The sequence below is a fragment of the Anser anser genome (genome assembly GCF_964211835.1).
Source record: "Anser anser genome assembly, chromosome: 2".
Taxonomy (NCBI): domain Eukaryota; kingdom Metazoa; phylum Chordata; class Aves; order Anseriformes; family Anatidae; genus Anser; species Anser anser.
Genome location: NC_139721.1, coordinates 26,771,037 through 26,784,452, shown reverse-complemented (window position 1 = coordinate 26,784,452; position 13,416 = coordinate 26,771,037). Strand labels below are relative to the sequence as shown.

At 39.8% G+C, this 13,416-nt stretch overlaps 1 protein-coding gene across 1 annotated transcript in view; it reads right to left on the bottom strand.

Annotated features, from left to right (window-relative positions):
- Positions 1-13,416, bottom strand: part of LOC310895793 (uncharacterized protein) — a 45,861-nt gene that overhangs the window by 24,548 nt on the left and 7,897 nt on the right. The gene's annotated exons all lie outside the window — the stretch shown is intronic.

Here is a 13,416-nt window from a genome sequence, read left to right as displayed (position 1 = left end):
TTCCTCCCCAGGCTGGAAAAGATAAAAGAAAGAAAGAAGACACAGTCAGGTGTTGCTGGTGTTATTTTTTAAGATTTTCTTGAAGTCAGGACCTTGCAAAGCTTCTCTTCTCTAGAAGTACAAGAGGTATGCCTCTCCTCTCCTCAGTTCTCGTACCTAGGAGCTACTCTTCTTCATCTTGCTTTTTCTCTCCTCACCTCTCCTGCCCTCACCCTCAGCTTCACCTTTGCATATCTCATGGGCCAACAGAAAGAGACAAAAGCATCTAATTTCAAAGTCATTCCTCACTGCTACGTGGCCACCCAGGAGCTTCCAATCAAGATATTCTTCTTTGTGACCCTTCTATTTTTTTTCCTTCTCATTATTCATTTTGACAATTTCCACTAGCATTTCTCATCCCTTACCTTTTCAGCACCACACACACAATTGCCATATTAACAGAAATATAAAGCCTGGACAAAAAATAAATTAGAATGTTGTATAGAATGGACTGTGAGATAATAGTGATTGCAAAGACTCAATCAACAAAAATTTCCTGCATAATTGCATGTTTTCAGAATGTTGATTGCCACTGAAATATTTTCTTTAAACAAAAATTTAAACACTTTAAACTTTAAGCTTAGAGGTGTTTTTGTGTGTTTGTTTGTTTGTTTTCTGAAAAATGCAGTTTAAACCTATACGAAACTTCCTGTTCAATGGGTCTGATCTAAGGAAGTCTTTCTTCCTCCTTTGCTGGAAGTCTTAGGGAGATGAAGATGGGTGTGATCCAGATGGTCTGATTTTTCAAGCTAGATTTACTGAGGAACAAATGGATTTTCAGTCTACTTTAGATACCTTATTTTGTGTGTCTATGCTAGAAGCTTCACCTTCCTCAGCTCACTACAGCAGTCACAGAATCACAGAATCATCTAGGTTGAAAAAAACCTTCAAGATCATCAATACTTCCAATCCCTGACCACCCTCTCCATGAAGAAATTCTTCCTAATGTCCAATCTAAACTTTTCCTGGTGCAGTTACAAACTGTCTCCTCACATCTTGTCATTTGTCACCTGAGAAAACAGACTGATAAAATATGGGTGGTCAAGTATTGGAAACATCTGCACAGAGAAGTGGTGGAGTCCCCGTCCCTGGAGGTATTTGAGAGACGTGTGGACATGACACTAAGGAACATGGCTTGTTGATGGGACACGTTAGGTCAGGTTGATGGTTGAACTTGATGACCGTGAAGGTCTTTTCCAACCTAGATGATTCTATGATCATTTTAGGTCATTTTTCTGTGATACTATTTTTGCAAGCTTCTATGTCACCTTTCTTTTTCTTTTCATTGTCTTCACCAGCACTTCTTTCTTCCATCCTTTATCCTGTGTTTTTATAGGGATGCATCATTGACATATCACTTTTCACTACCATTTCTATGGCTCTTTTCATATTAACAATAGGTTGGCTGCTGTAAAATTCTTTTGCTTGATAAGGTCAACATTTGCATGCACCTTTCTCCTTATTCTGGTACAGTTCCTACAAACTCTGGGAATGAGTATTATGCCCTGAATCTTGTATTTTGTAAAGGGGATATTTTGTTCTTTCTTTTTCCCTCTTGTTCACAAAATGAGAAAGAATGAGGATCTTTTAAAACCTCCCATATATTCTTCTGGAAAAGAAAAGAAAAAAAAAAAGAAGGATCAAAATCTTAGCCCACTCAACATTGGTGGGAGTAAGACAAACATTAACTTTAGGGATGAATTCTAACAGATTACCTCTGCCAGTATTTTGAAGCATTTACAACCCCAGATTTTTGAAACAATCTTGAATCACCTCTTTACATAATGATAACGTCACAGAGGAATTATCAAAATGCAGTATAGTATTACAGGTAGAATTTAGCATGACACCAAAAGAAGTTCATTCATATTTTTGTCAGGAACTACAATTTTCCATTTTTTATCTCCTTTTATTAACTGCAGATTGGAAGCTTTATTACAGAACACATAATCCTCAGAGAAACAAGTTTCACTTGCTGCAAATGGTCTGTCTGCACATTTGATTAAGGCCTTTTATGCACAACAACTGCTGTGTACCAAACTATATAATCCCTTGTGGCCAGAGGAAAACATATGTAGGATATAGACTTCTGGTCTCCCTCTCTCTCTGAAGAGGAGTAATAAGGTAGAATATATAAAGAAGGCCCAAACTGCCCTCAGATATGTCCTGATTAACAGCACAATTCAGATGTATTGGTTTTGTCGATCAGATTCCTCTCATACTTTTCAGAGTGTAAGAAATGCTTTTAAAGCCCCAAGGTGAAAACAAAATGCCCCCAAAATAAAGGAAATGAAATTCTGGTAAGCTCAAAAATTTCCTGTGAACACGAGGTGTTACTCTTTTCCTTTATCATTTTAATATATGCACACATAAATTGACGCAGGTATGTATTAACTCATGGAGTAAGATCTGGCGAGTGGACTTTTTCTAAGGTACCAATCTTAACTGGGCTGGCTTCACAAACTATACATTTGTAACTCAGAAAGTAACTTTCATCATCTTCCCAGTATATCCAGTATTAGATGTGCTCCACTTCCACAAGAGAAACAAAGCAATCCAAAATCTGTCTTTGTCTAATTCAATTAGATCTGTGCTCTCACATTCTACAGTTTGCATACAGATCACAGAGTCACAGAATGGCCGAGGTTGGAAGGGATCCCTGAAGATCATCTAATCCTACCCCCTGCAGAGCAAGATCACCTAGAGCACATTGTGCAGGATCACATCTAGGTGGGTTTTGAATATCTCCAGAGAAGGAGACTCCACAACCTCTCTGGGCAACCTGACCCAGTGCTCTGTCACCCTCACAGTCAAGAAGTGCCCCCTCATATTCAGCCAGAACCTCCTGTGCTTCAGTTTGTGCCCATAGCCTCTCATCCTGTCACTGGGCACAACTGAAAAGAGACTGGCTCCATCTTCTCAATACTCTCCCTTCAGATATTTATATACATTAATCAGGTCTCCCCTCAGTCTTCTCTTTTCCAGGCTAAACAGGCCCAGTTCTCTAGGCCTGTCAGGTGCTCCAGTCCTCTCATCATCTTCATAGCCCTCCTCTGGACTCACTCCAGGAGCTCCATGCACCTCTGGTACTGGGGAGCCCAGAACTGGACACAATCCTCCTCCAAGTGTGGCCTCACCAGGGCTGAGTAGAGGGGGAGGATCACCTCCCTTGACCTGCTGGCAACACTCTTCCTAATGCACCCCAGGATACCATTGGCCTTCTTGGCCACAAGGGCACATTGCTGACTCGTGGTCAGCCTGCTGTCCACCAGGACTCCCAGGTCTCTCTCTGCAGAGCTGCTCTCCAGCTCCCAGTCTGTACTAGTGCTTGGGGTTATTCCTCCCTAGGTGCAGGACCCTGCACGTTCCCATGTTGAACTTCATGAGGTTCCTCTTGGTCCTACCCTCCAGCCTGCCGAGGTCCCTCTGAATGGCAGCACATCCCTCTGGGCTGTCAGCCACTCCTCCGAGCTTTGTGTCATCAACAAACTTGCTGAGGGTGCACTCTGTTCCGTTGTTCACGTCATTGATGAATAGGTTGAACAAGACTCAACCCAGTACTGACCCCTGGGGGACACCGCTACCTACAGGCGTCCAGCTAGACTCTCCATCACTAAGCACAACCCTCTGAGCTCTGTTATCCAGCCAATTGCCAATTCACCTCACTGCCCACTCATCTAGGCTGCACCTCCTGAGCTTGCCTATGAAGATGTTATGGGAGACAATGTCAAAAGCCTTGCTAAAGTCAAGGTAGACAACATCTACTGCTCTCCCCTCATCTACCCAGCTAGTCATCTGAAGCTAAATAATGTTTTTGACCTATGTAAGAAAAGCTTTGTTAACTGAAACCTCCACTTCTGTTAGTCCTGGTATTGTAGACCACTGTTAAGTGTTCAAAGAGAAAGATATTGATCCAGATGAGTATCTCAGAGGGATTTGAATGTAAATAATTCCCTTTTATTTGGATAGATACAAGGAAAAAAAGAATTAGTGAAAAACGGATATATCAGGAAGGCTGTTAAATGAAGTAATGTATTGGTGACACAGTTTCAGTATTATATAATTTTTTGTAGCCAAATACAGTACTGATTTAATTGGGATAAATTTTTCAACACAGCTGGGAAGAAAGCGTCAAGCAGAAATGCATTTTCCTAAATGAACTGAGGTGTGGTTAGAAAGAGAAATAGGATGGAACAGAACTACCTGTAAAAAGAAGGATGGATAATTGCTTTGCTTTCTCTCAGGGAAACATTATCATCTTTCTTCAACTGTGACTGTTGAAATTTTAACCCTTTCTGTCACTGACATAAAACTATTTTAATAATATTTAGGCAAGTTTGATTTTTATTCTGCAAGTAATCATAAATTTACTGAGGTTGTCTTTTTTCTTTCTTTTTTTTTTTGACAACCCCAGTATTTAAATTAATGCAGTAAACATTTTTGAGAAGTCACTGAAAACAATCATTTCATGCTTATGATTCCTTCAATCACATTTCACACTGCCACGAGTCACAGTTTATGCTTTATGACTTTTAAAGGATTGCATGACACCAGAACTTGTTTTATCACATTCATAGAATCATAGAATGGCTCAAGTTGGAAGAGCCCTTAAAGATCACCTAATTCCAACCTCCTTGCCATGGGCAGGGATGCCACCCACTAGATCAGGTTGCCCAGGGCCTCATCCAACATGGTCTTGAATACCTCCGGGGATGAGGCATCCACAGCTTCTCTGGGCAACCTGTTCCAGTGCCTCACTACGTTCACATACATTTTGTTTAGCACAGTCACATGCACGTGCTTAAGTTAGAGAATCATAGAACAGTTTAGGTTGGAAAGAGCTTCCAACCTAAATTCCAACTTCCAAAGAGGTCATCTAGGCCAATCTGTTATCCATGGTTTAACCCACCATCTGTTTGAGTAATCTGTAGCAGTTCTTCCAAGGAGATTGCGTGTAGACATTCTTGTTATCAGACTGAGATCAAAAAATACTTAAGGGGAAAAATCATGTAGAACAGAGAAACACATCTAATTGTGCTGCCAGGTAGTTTCATGTACAGCTCAGTTTGTGCAAAATGGGAGTGATCTTTTCACTGTTCTTAGTTCTTCCTGGCAAGCATAGCCAGCAAATTTCTGGCACAGTCAGTTTCTTCCAAGAATGTGCAGTTTGCTGTCAATGCAAGATTTCACTTTTCCAAAGGAAATATGTGGCCTTTACTTGGATTTTACATGGTCTTTTTTCTTTCTGCAGTCTTTACAGGGATTTTCCTTTTACTCAGTTAATCAATCATTGGATTACATTTTATTAATTCACTTAGTCTTTACATGGATTTTATTTTCGAAAGTAAAGAGGTGGTCTGAGAAATCCCTGTCAAGTGCTGAGATGAAGGATTTTCTAGGTCTTCTGTTTCATAGTTCCATTCTGCCCTGCTTATTCCTCCTTCTCAAAGTAGGAATCTATAGCATCTCATTCTTCTCCCCAGGTTTGCAGCCTTGTTCCCTCTTTTCTAACAGCTCTTGTTTCTGTCAGGTCCCTTTGTAAATCATAGATTCATTAGCAGGGCATAAAATCAGCCAACTTTCCAGTGTTGCTTTCTGCAGCTTTAGCATGTTGAAGTGGTTTACAGAGGGACCCGGTAAATATTGGGGACTGAATGGGAGGATTGGAACAGGGAATAAGAGAGAGGAACCAGAAGAAGCGCCTTTCAGCAGGATTTTTGTTGCTGGCATCTCTGTGTTTAACACAGAACCACACCTCAAGGAGAGGCAGGGAGATTCAGGTCTTAGACCTGAATGACACTTTGGAGATATAGGGCACAAAAACAATTGCGTCTTTGAGAAAGTTAAATGTGTTTTGCTGGTGTCTGTGCAAGTTACTACTAGTGAACATTCTGTTTCTTTTTCAAGTGAAGAAGATTGTGTATAGTGCAGATAAAAGAAGTGTATTCATCTGCCACCATGCTCTACAGAGAAAGCTGGCCAAGTTTACCCTCAAAAGAGAATCAATGATAAAGACCTTCTCCTCTTGCTCATGTTGTTTTCCTTTGTCCTTTATTGCTTTCCCTCTACCATATTTACTTCAGTAATTCAAAGCATGCAGTCTGAAAAGTTCCATGAAATTGCCGGACTTATTCTCTCTGTTGGTTGGGAAGTCTTGGTGGCAATTCATATTCATTTCCCTTTCCCATTTACCCCTCCTTGCCTTAAGATATTCTCAGACAGATGGTTTAATTCAGGTGTTTTCTATTTTATGCTTTGCAATACATTAATCATAACAGTGACTAGGTGACACAGTTATATGAGAATTAGTCATCTCCTATTCATTGGCTCACCAGTAATTTGAGTTGTCTGACTCTCAGACTGATTTAAAAAAGTATCTAATTATCCTAGGAAGGCTTCTTTGAAAACATATGAAAGTATTTTTCAGTCCATTAAAACTCTAATGTGATTCTTTATAGATAATTATTCCAGTAGGTAATTGCAATCTATATATAAATAATGGAAATCTATATAGTTGCTAGAACTTTATCCTTCTCTGTTGGAAATGTCTGAGGAGCCCCCAGGGATTCTCACAGAAACTAACTTTAGCTTACAAAATCTCATCTTTTCAAGCTGTCATTGGAGAGGTAGGCTTCTAAGGACCAGACAGAGGGGGAGCCTTCCTTAGCTGGTCTAATCACCCATTATGTTAGATGTTTGATGTGTCTGCACTTCTCTTGATAATAAACTCAGACACTTAAGTAGGCAGACTCTGACTTTCATCCTGCAGAGATGTATAAATAGAATCTCCTGCAATTTACTGGGTCTGGGGGAGAAGGTATTTTGTATATGAGGTATCCTGAATTGTGTGCAGATGCATAACTGTATCTTGTACATGAAAAAATGTAGAGAAAGGTGCTAATGTCTAGGGAAAGTTTTGTGCCAATATATGTTATCCTAGTTGTGCTCCAGTCCATTCCACTACCATCTTCCTATCTGTTCTGCCTGGCAGGTTACTGAGCCATGGAGACTACCTATGGCACTGTTTAAATAATGAGAAAACTGGAGAGAAAATTGTGAAAGTTCAGAGCTTTGCTGTGGATGCTGCTCCAAGTCCCATAGAGTCTCACGGTATTAGGAACGGGTGCCAGTATAGAGGCAGCAGGTGTGATAGCATGAAAAGGTGATTTCAATAGCAGTAAAGTAGTTCACAAATTTGAGATCATGATCCCAAGAGGCTGGTGTCCTGAAAGTATGACATTTTCAGTTCTAAAATGGGATTTGCTGCACAAGAACAGGGTACAAAGCCCAAACGAGCCACTAAGAGAATAGACCCCTCAAAAAAGAGAGAGAAAGAGACAAAGGAAAAAATAAAAGCTCTCTCCTATTGATAGGCAACACTGGAAACTGGACTAAGAAAGTGAGGGTGAAGCAAGATTTTAGTCTCAGTCCTCTGTGTTGTGTCCTCTGCTCATGTTCTCAGAGAAGAACAAGGGACTCAGAAAGCAGTGCAAGAAAACATGCAGAACTGCAGTGGCAATGAGCAAAGACATAGCACAGCTATTTCCAAATGGGAAAGCTGAATATGTAGTTTTCAAGGAAGGCATGGAGCCTCACCAAAGCCTTCAAGCAGCTAATCAATAAAGGGATAAATGGATATTTCTTTCCACATGGATAGAGGTGGCTGCTATGCCAGGTTTACTCATGAGGATGAAATGTGAAAAACAGAAGAATAAGCAAGAGGAAAACATTTGCTATACAAAAGGCTTAGTGAGGCTTCCAGCTGCAGACTGGGACTCCACTTCCCCTAGGACTGAATGGAGGTGAGTAAGCTTATGTACTGCCACATCCCTGGAGGTGCTCAAGGCCAGGCTGGATGGGGTTTGGGCAACCTGGTCTGGGGGGAGGTGTCCCTGCCCATGGCAGGGGGTTGGAATTAGATGATATTTAAGGTCCCTTCCAACCCAAACCATTCTGTGGTTCTACGATTCTATTTATAACTGCTTCATCTAGAGGTATAGGAGAATACATACCAAATAATAACTTTCCTGGGAAGTTGTATTTCTGTTCTTTCTTTGTGTCAGTATTTGGAGATCCTCCCCTTCCCTTTCAAGCGAATGAAGTGTCCCAGCTCTGATCTGACTCTGGTCGTATTCAGACAGAGCACCTGGGACTTGGTGGAAGAGAGAATGTTGAATCAGTAAAAAAAAAAAAAAAAAAAAAAAAAAAAATCTGTTAGAGAGCCAGTCATGCAGCACAGGTGGTTCGCAGGGTATACATGCCTTGCAAAACACCTGTCCTCTGGGTAGTTTTGCAAAAAGATAAGAGATGACAAAAAAAAAAAGTTGGTAATGTAATAGTAACACCTCTCTGAGGAGTTCCTGGCAGCTGACCACTTAATGTCAGTGGTCCTAGGTCTGCCCAGCAGCCACAAACATGGTGGTTAGCTGCTCGATCTTCCAGAGAACTTTAAAAATAGTAGCTCACACCAATGGGTTCTTATTGTGTTTAAGAATAAGCAAAGTATATCACAAAGCTGACAGAATGAGGGGCTTGATATATTAATTCTTGGGGCTGAATGAGATTTCTTTTAACTTCCTGTAAATGTCTACATTTTTTGTATTAGGAAGTATTATTTTTCATCCAGATCTATCTCTCTTTTTCTCTCTTTTTTTTTTTTTTTGGCTGTTCAGCTGTGTGGAAATAAATCATGTTATTATTAAAAGTGAAAACAAGGTTTATCTCACTGGGGTGTAATAAATCTTGGTTAAAATACAGTTTGTTATTTTAATGCAGTGATTCTATATTTGAAAAATGTTAAGGTTGTGACAAAAATCAACAAAAAACAGGAAATTCAAAGTTAATGTTGAATTGCATCCATAAAGCACCTCATTAAGCCTTGTATCCCATATGGAATCATATAGTTTCCAAAGACATATGTAATTGTTCATAATAAAAGGGCATGTCAAAGACAGAATCAGTGGATGTTCCTGATCCAGCAAAAACTAATCCTAGTGTTCATATGCTCTGTAATCCATGAGAGGTGGTTCCATCAAGACTTAAACAGTGAAGCACTCTGTTCAGGGTAATCTGGCAAAAAATAAAGCCCCAAGGAAACAAACAAAACCTTGAGTCAGGTTTCAATGCAAGGTGTATGGTGGATTGCTCCATGCTATTAATTCACTGTGCCTTGCTACTAGTCACAGTTTTCAAAAATGACCTGGTGATTTGGGATCAAAACTTTTGGCTGAAGGAGATTCATATTGAAAAGATTAAAATTTCTCATAAGTTATGTTTTACAACAAGATCTCAATCATCAAGCATTTGCACTGATGCACAGGCAAATGTGGGCTGGAGCCCTCTGAGGTTTCCTGCAGGATCCCTATGGGGCTGATAACTACCCCAGTGCTTCCAGAGTCTGTAGCTTTAAAGCAAACCCACTATGTACGTGCACTGCCAGGCCTTGCACAAAGTTTTGAAAGCTCTTTGAAGTGACCTGGAGAGAGAATTTCCCAAATCCCCAAGATAGGGCTTACATTTATTTGGATTTGTTTCTAGAAAATCAGATATTGGGGGAGGGAGAAAATATGAAAAAATTAAAAATCAATGTTCTGCAATTTCCTACCATGTCCCATATATATACATATAATTTGGGGTTCCACTTTCTTTTACTTTTGTCTTTACATTTGAAATTGTGGGAAAAGACCCTCTATTTATGAAACACACAGAAATACTGTGTAGCTCCTCTGCTGTGCCTGGGAGTGTTCTCCAGTAGGCCAGCTTATAAGGGGAGAGGCTGGCTTTTTCATTAGGCAAAAGGGCAGGATAAAATGGTTTTGTTTTTAAAACCTTGCTTACCTTATTGTGTGAAGTATGTGGGTAGTCTAAAGCTTTAAATGCTGCAGTAGTCCTCGGTGACAGTAGTATTGATTGTCGCCTGATGCCAGGCTGGGAGGAGGAACTGTGAGGTCAGGGGCCAAAGTGAGAGCCAAGACATGGAAGCTGAGAGGGTATGTTCTTCCCTACAGGTCTGAGCTGAGCAGGCAGGATGGGAACTAGCATCTGTATGCTGTTCTGGAGCCAGCGTCAGTGCTGGGAGTTCATCCCTAAATGGTAGGCTGCTGGAGCACTGTCTTAGCTGCTGGAGGGAAGAGAAATCATTGGAGGCATGTGCTGGCCTGGTGGAAATCCCAGGAGAGGAGACAGCAGCAGGGGAGAGCAGGGTGTGCTACTACCATAAATGAAGTGGGCTGAATAAATTCAGGTGAACGTGGGCAGGAGCTCCATGGGAGCTCCTTCTGTCCCATCCATGGGACGAGTGAGGTTTGATTTATATGTACATACTGGAACACTTTAAAGCATTTTTATATAAAACAAAAAACAACCAGGAAGAAGTAGCTCAGTGCTGTCACTGGAGGTAATAACACTCATACCATGCCTGGAAAGTATGGGTAACCAAACTACACTGAATGCTCCCAGAGGCCAAAGAACTTCAAGCAAAGAGGATTAGAGGCTTTTGAGCTTGCTGTCTGTTTGGGAAAGGAAAAAAGAAAAAAAAAATAGAAGGGAAAATATTTTTGTTGCAAGAACTCTGAAAACCTTAGCTACTACTGACCACTTTCTAAAAGCCTGGAAGCACTGCAATATTTCATCTAAAATTCTATCTGTTTGGATCCTGCCTGCCTGAGTCTGGATTTTATAAGTGTTTATTGGACTCTTTATAGGTATCTGAACACAATATGCTGAGCAACTGCACTCTGATTATCAAGATCCATTAAGCTGTCTCAAATCAGGAGCCCCAAAATTGAAATATCCAAAATCATCAGTCATTTTGAAAAATGTAGGCCATCTCTTTTCCTGTCTTTCCTCTTTGCTAGCTAGAGCTCTCTTTGATATATGGCCCTTTTACATTTTTCCCCAGCAAAGAGAGATTAAGCTGTAAGAGAAGAGCCAGATCTGATTTACCTGTCACTCAGAATCAGCAGCTTTTGGGCTACAAAGTGTACAAAGTTCTTTTGAATTGACTGTCGCAAAAGCAGTTTTACTGTTTGTTGTCTTAATGTTTTCTCAATACCATCAATGTGTAGGCTACATTTTGGATCTAACGTATCTATAGACTAGCCTAATGGGCAGAGAAACATTCTAAGTATTTTAGTGTTATTGGTTTAATTTTGATTTGAAGAAATTCATTCAGCCTTGTTTGGGATTTATTTCACTAGAAACGGAATTGGAAACACAGCCTCTAGGTACCTGCAGATAGTACGCCATGGCCAGATTCAAAATCATTCCACTCACCCTTGGAGTGTGCTGGCACAAATTGATTAGTAGTAGCAAGCAGATTAACACATGGTTGGTGCTGAGGTACCGCTTCAATTCAGAGCTTATTTGCCACCACTCATAACATATGTTTAGATATGCTATGCTCCTATATTAAATCTGTTTTGACTACTTAGAGCCCTAAAGCAAGTTGTAGGCTGAGTTTAAGCACCCAATATAGCAATATCGTCCACCCACAGATGTGCTAAAAAGCTCTGGGAGTCTCTGGGGCTTCCCCACTTAGACTTAATGTTTCCTACTTTTTCCTTAGATCTCTCTTTGGACCAATAACATCCACAAAACTAATTTCTCCATTTCCGTTCCCCCAAAAAGCAGGATGTTTATGTCCAAACTGTCTCTTGGGCACTGTCCCTGATGTGTGCTACTCCTCTGGCAAGGGCCAAAACTTCATGCCCGTAATTAAACTTCCCACTTGATTACAATCAAGTGCCAAGCCTTGACACTGTGTTATTAAGTGGTATATATACAGCTCTAGATGCTACTGCAAGGGGACAGGTAGGTGCTTGAGTGCTTAGTTTCTCCATGTACACTTTTTTTATTCAAGCTAATTGTTTAAGGCTTTTTTTCCTGAAGAATACAGAAAAACAAACAAACAAACAAACAAAAAAGACTTTTAAACCTGGCTGACTATATAAGCCACCTAAATTCACGTGTAATCATCTACTGTCCTGATTTTCTGATGTGTTTAACTCCACAGCACTTTCTAAAGAACTTTTTAAGTACCTATGTTCGTTCCAGTCCATTACTGGACTCAAGCTCTCTTACTCATTCCCATTATGGTCAGCATGTTTGAAAATCATATGATTTTTATTTTAGAAACTAAATAGCAAACCAGAACTTCATAGATTTGAATATTTTGATCACAGCTGTCTGTCTTGAAAAGCTTCTGACAATAACATTGTTAGTACTTCATCCTGCTGAATTATCAAACTGACAAATAATCCTCTCTTTTCACTTGTCCATGCCAAAATGTTGATTCTTTAGTAAGAAGTACATAAGCAACTGAGTTAATTATAGCCATGTTTAATGTTTATTAGGTAAATCTGAGATTTAAATTTTATTGTACTTTGAAAATCGTAATCTTATTGAATAGAAAGCTTCTAGAAAAGGTTTTGCAAGCAGGAATGATTAGAAGAATTTAAAGTTAAAAAAAAAACCTCAGTCCTTTTAATATGATCTCTACATTAATCTTGACATTGCAGTAGTATTGCTATAACTATAAAAGCATGTCTAGAGAAAGTGAAAATGTTACACATTTACAATACCAAGTAAACTGAAATGCTCTAATTTTTGCAGGTATGTGAATATATTAATTCCTCTTGTATTTCCAGTTTAATATAATGATTTTTTCCTCACTTAAACTGTTATATGGATCTCTGCATCATGAGACCATACTCAACCTCAAAAGTAGCTGCATTTTGATGGTGAATGAAACAAGTCATTACACAGTTCAGTGTGTTAAAGTGCTCTGAGACCCTCTGGGAGAAGGTATTATATATATATATATGTACCAGAGGTATTATTTCAAGGCAGCAATTCTGCCAAATGTTCAACTGAGACTGAAGCCTTACAGCTGAGTTGTTAACCTCTGGAAACAGGAGTTTAAACTGCATGTGCTGACCTAACCTTACCTCCGGGGGAGCAAATGGTAATAATGAAAAATTATGCAGCTTTCACCTCCTCTCCAAAGACAAAACAACATTTTAAGCTTAATTTTATGCTCTTTTTCTCCACTTAATTTAGGCATGCTTGTTGGCAAAATAATAATTCTTGTGCTTAGTAAGCAGTATTTCAACCTTCTGACTCCCATTCAGCAGGAAAATCATGAGGGCAGGTTGCTTTCATCCTTGCTTTGTAAGCAGAAAAGAATTCATCTCTTGGCCTTCTCAGAGCCTCCTTCAAAGACTGCAACAAACATACAAGGTACTCGTGCCGGATACCCAATAGGTCCCAGCATATAAAATCACAGAAACAAGCAAGGTGAGGAAAAATGATCAGAGGTAAAAGATGACAGGAAAATTATTGCAGATGTATCATCTTTGGTTGTCATCTTTAAAGAGG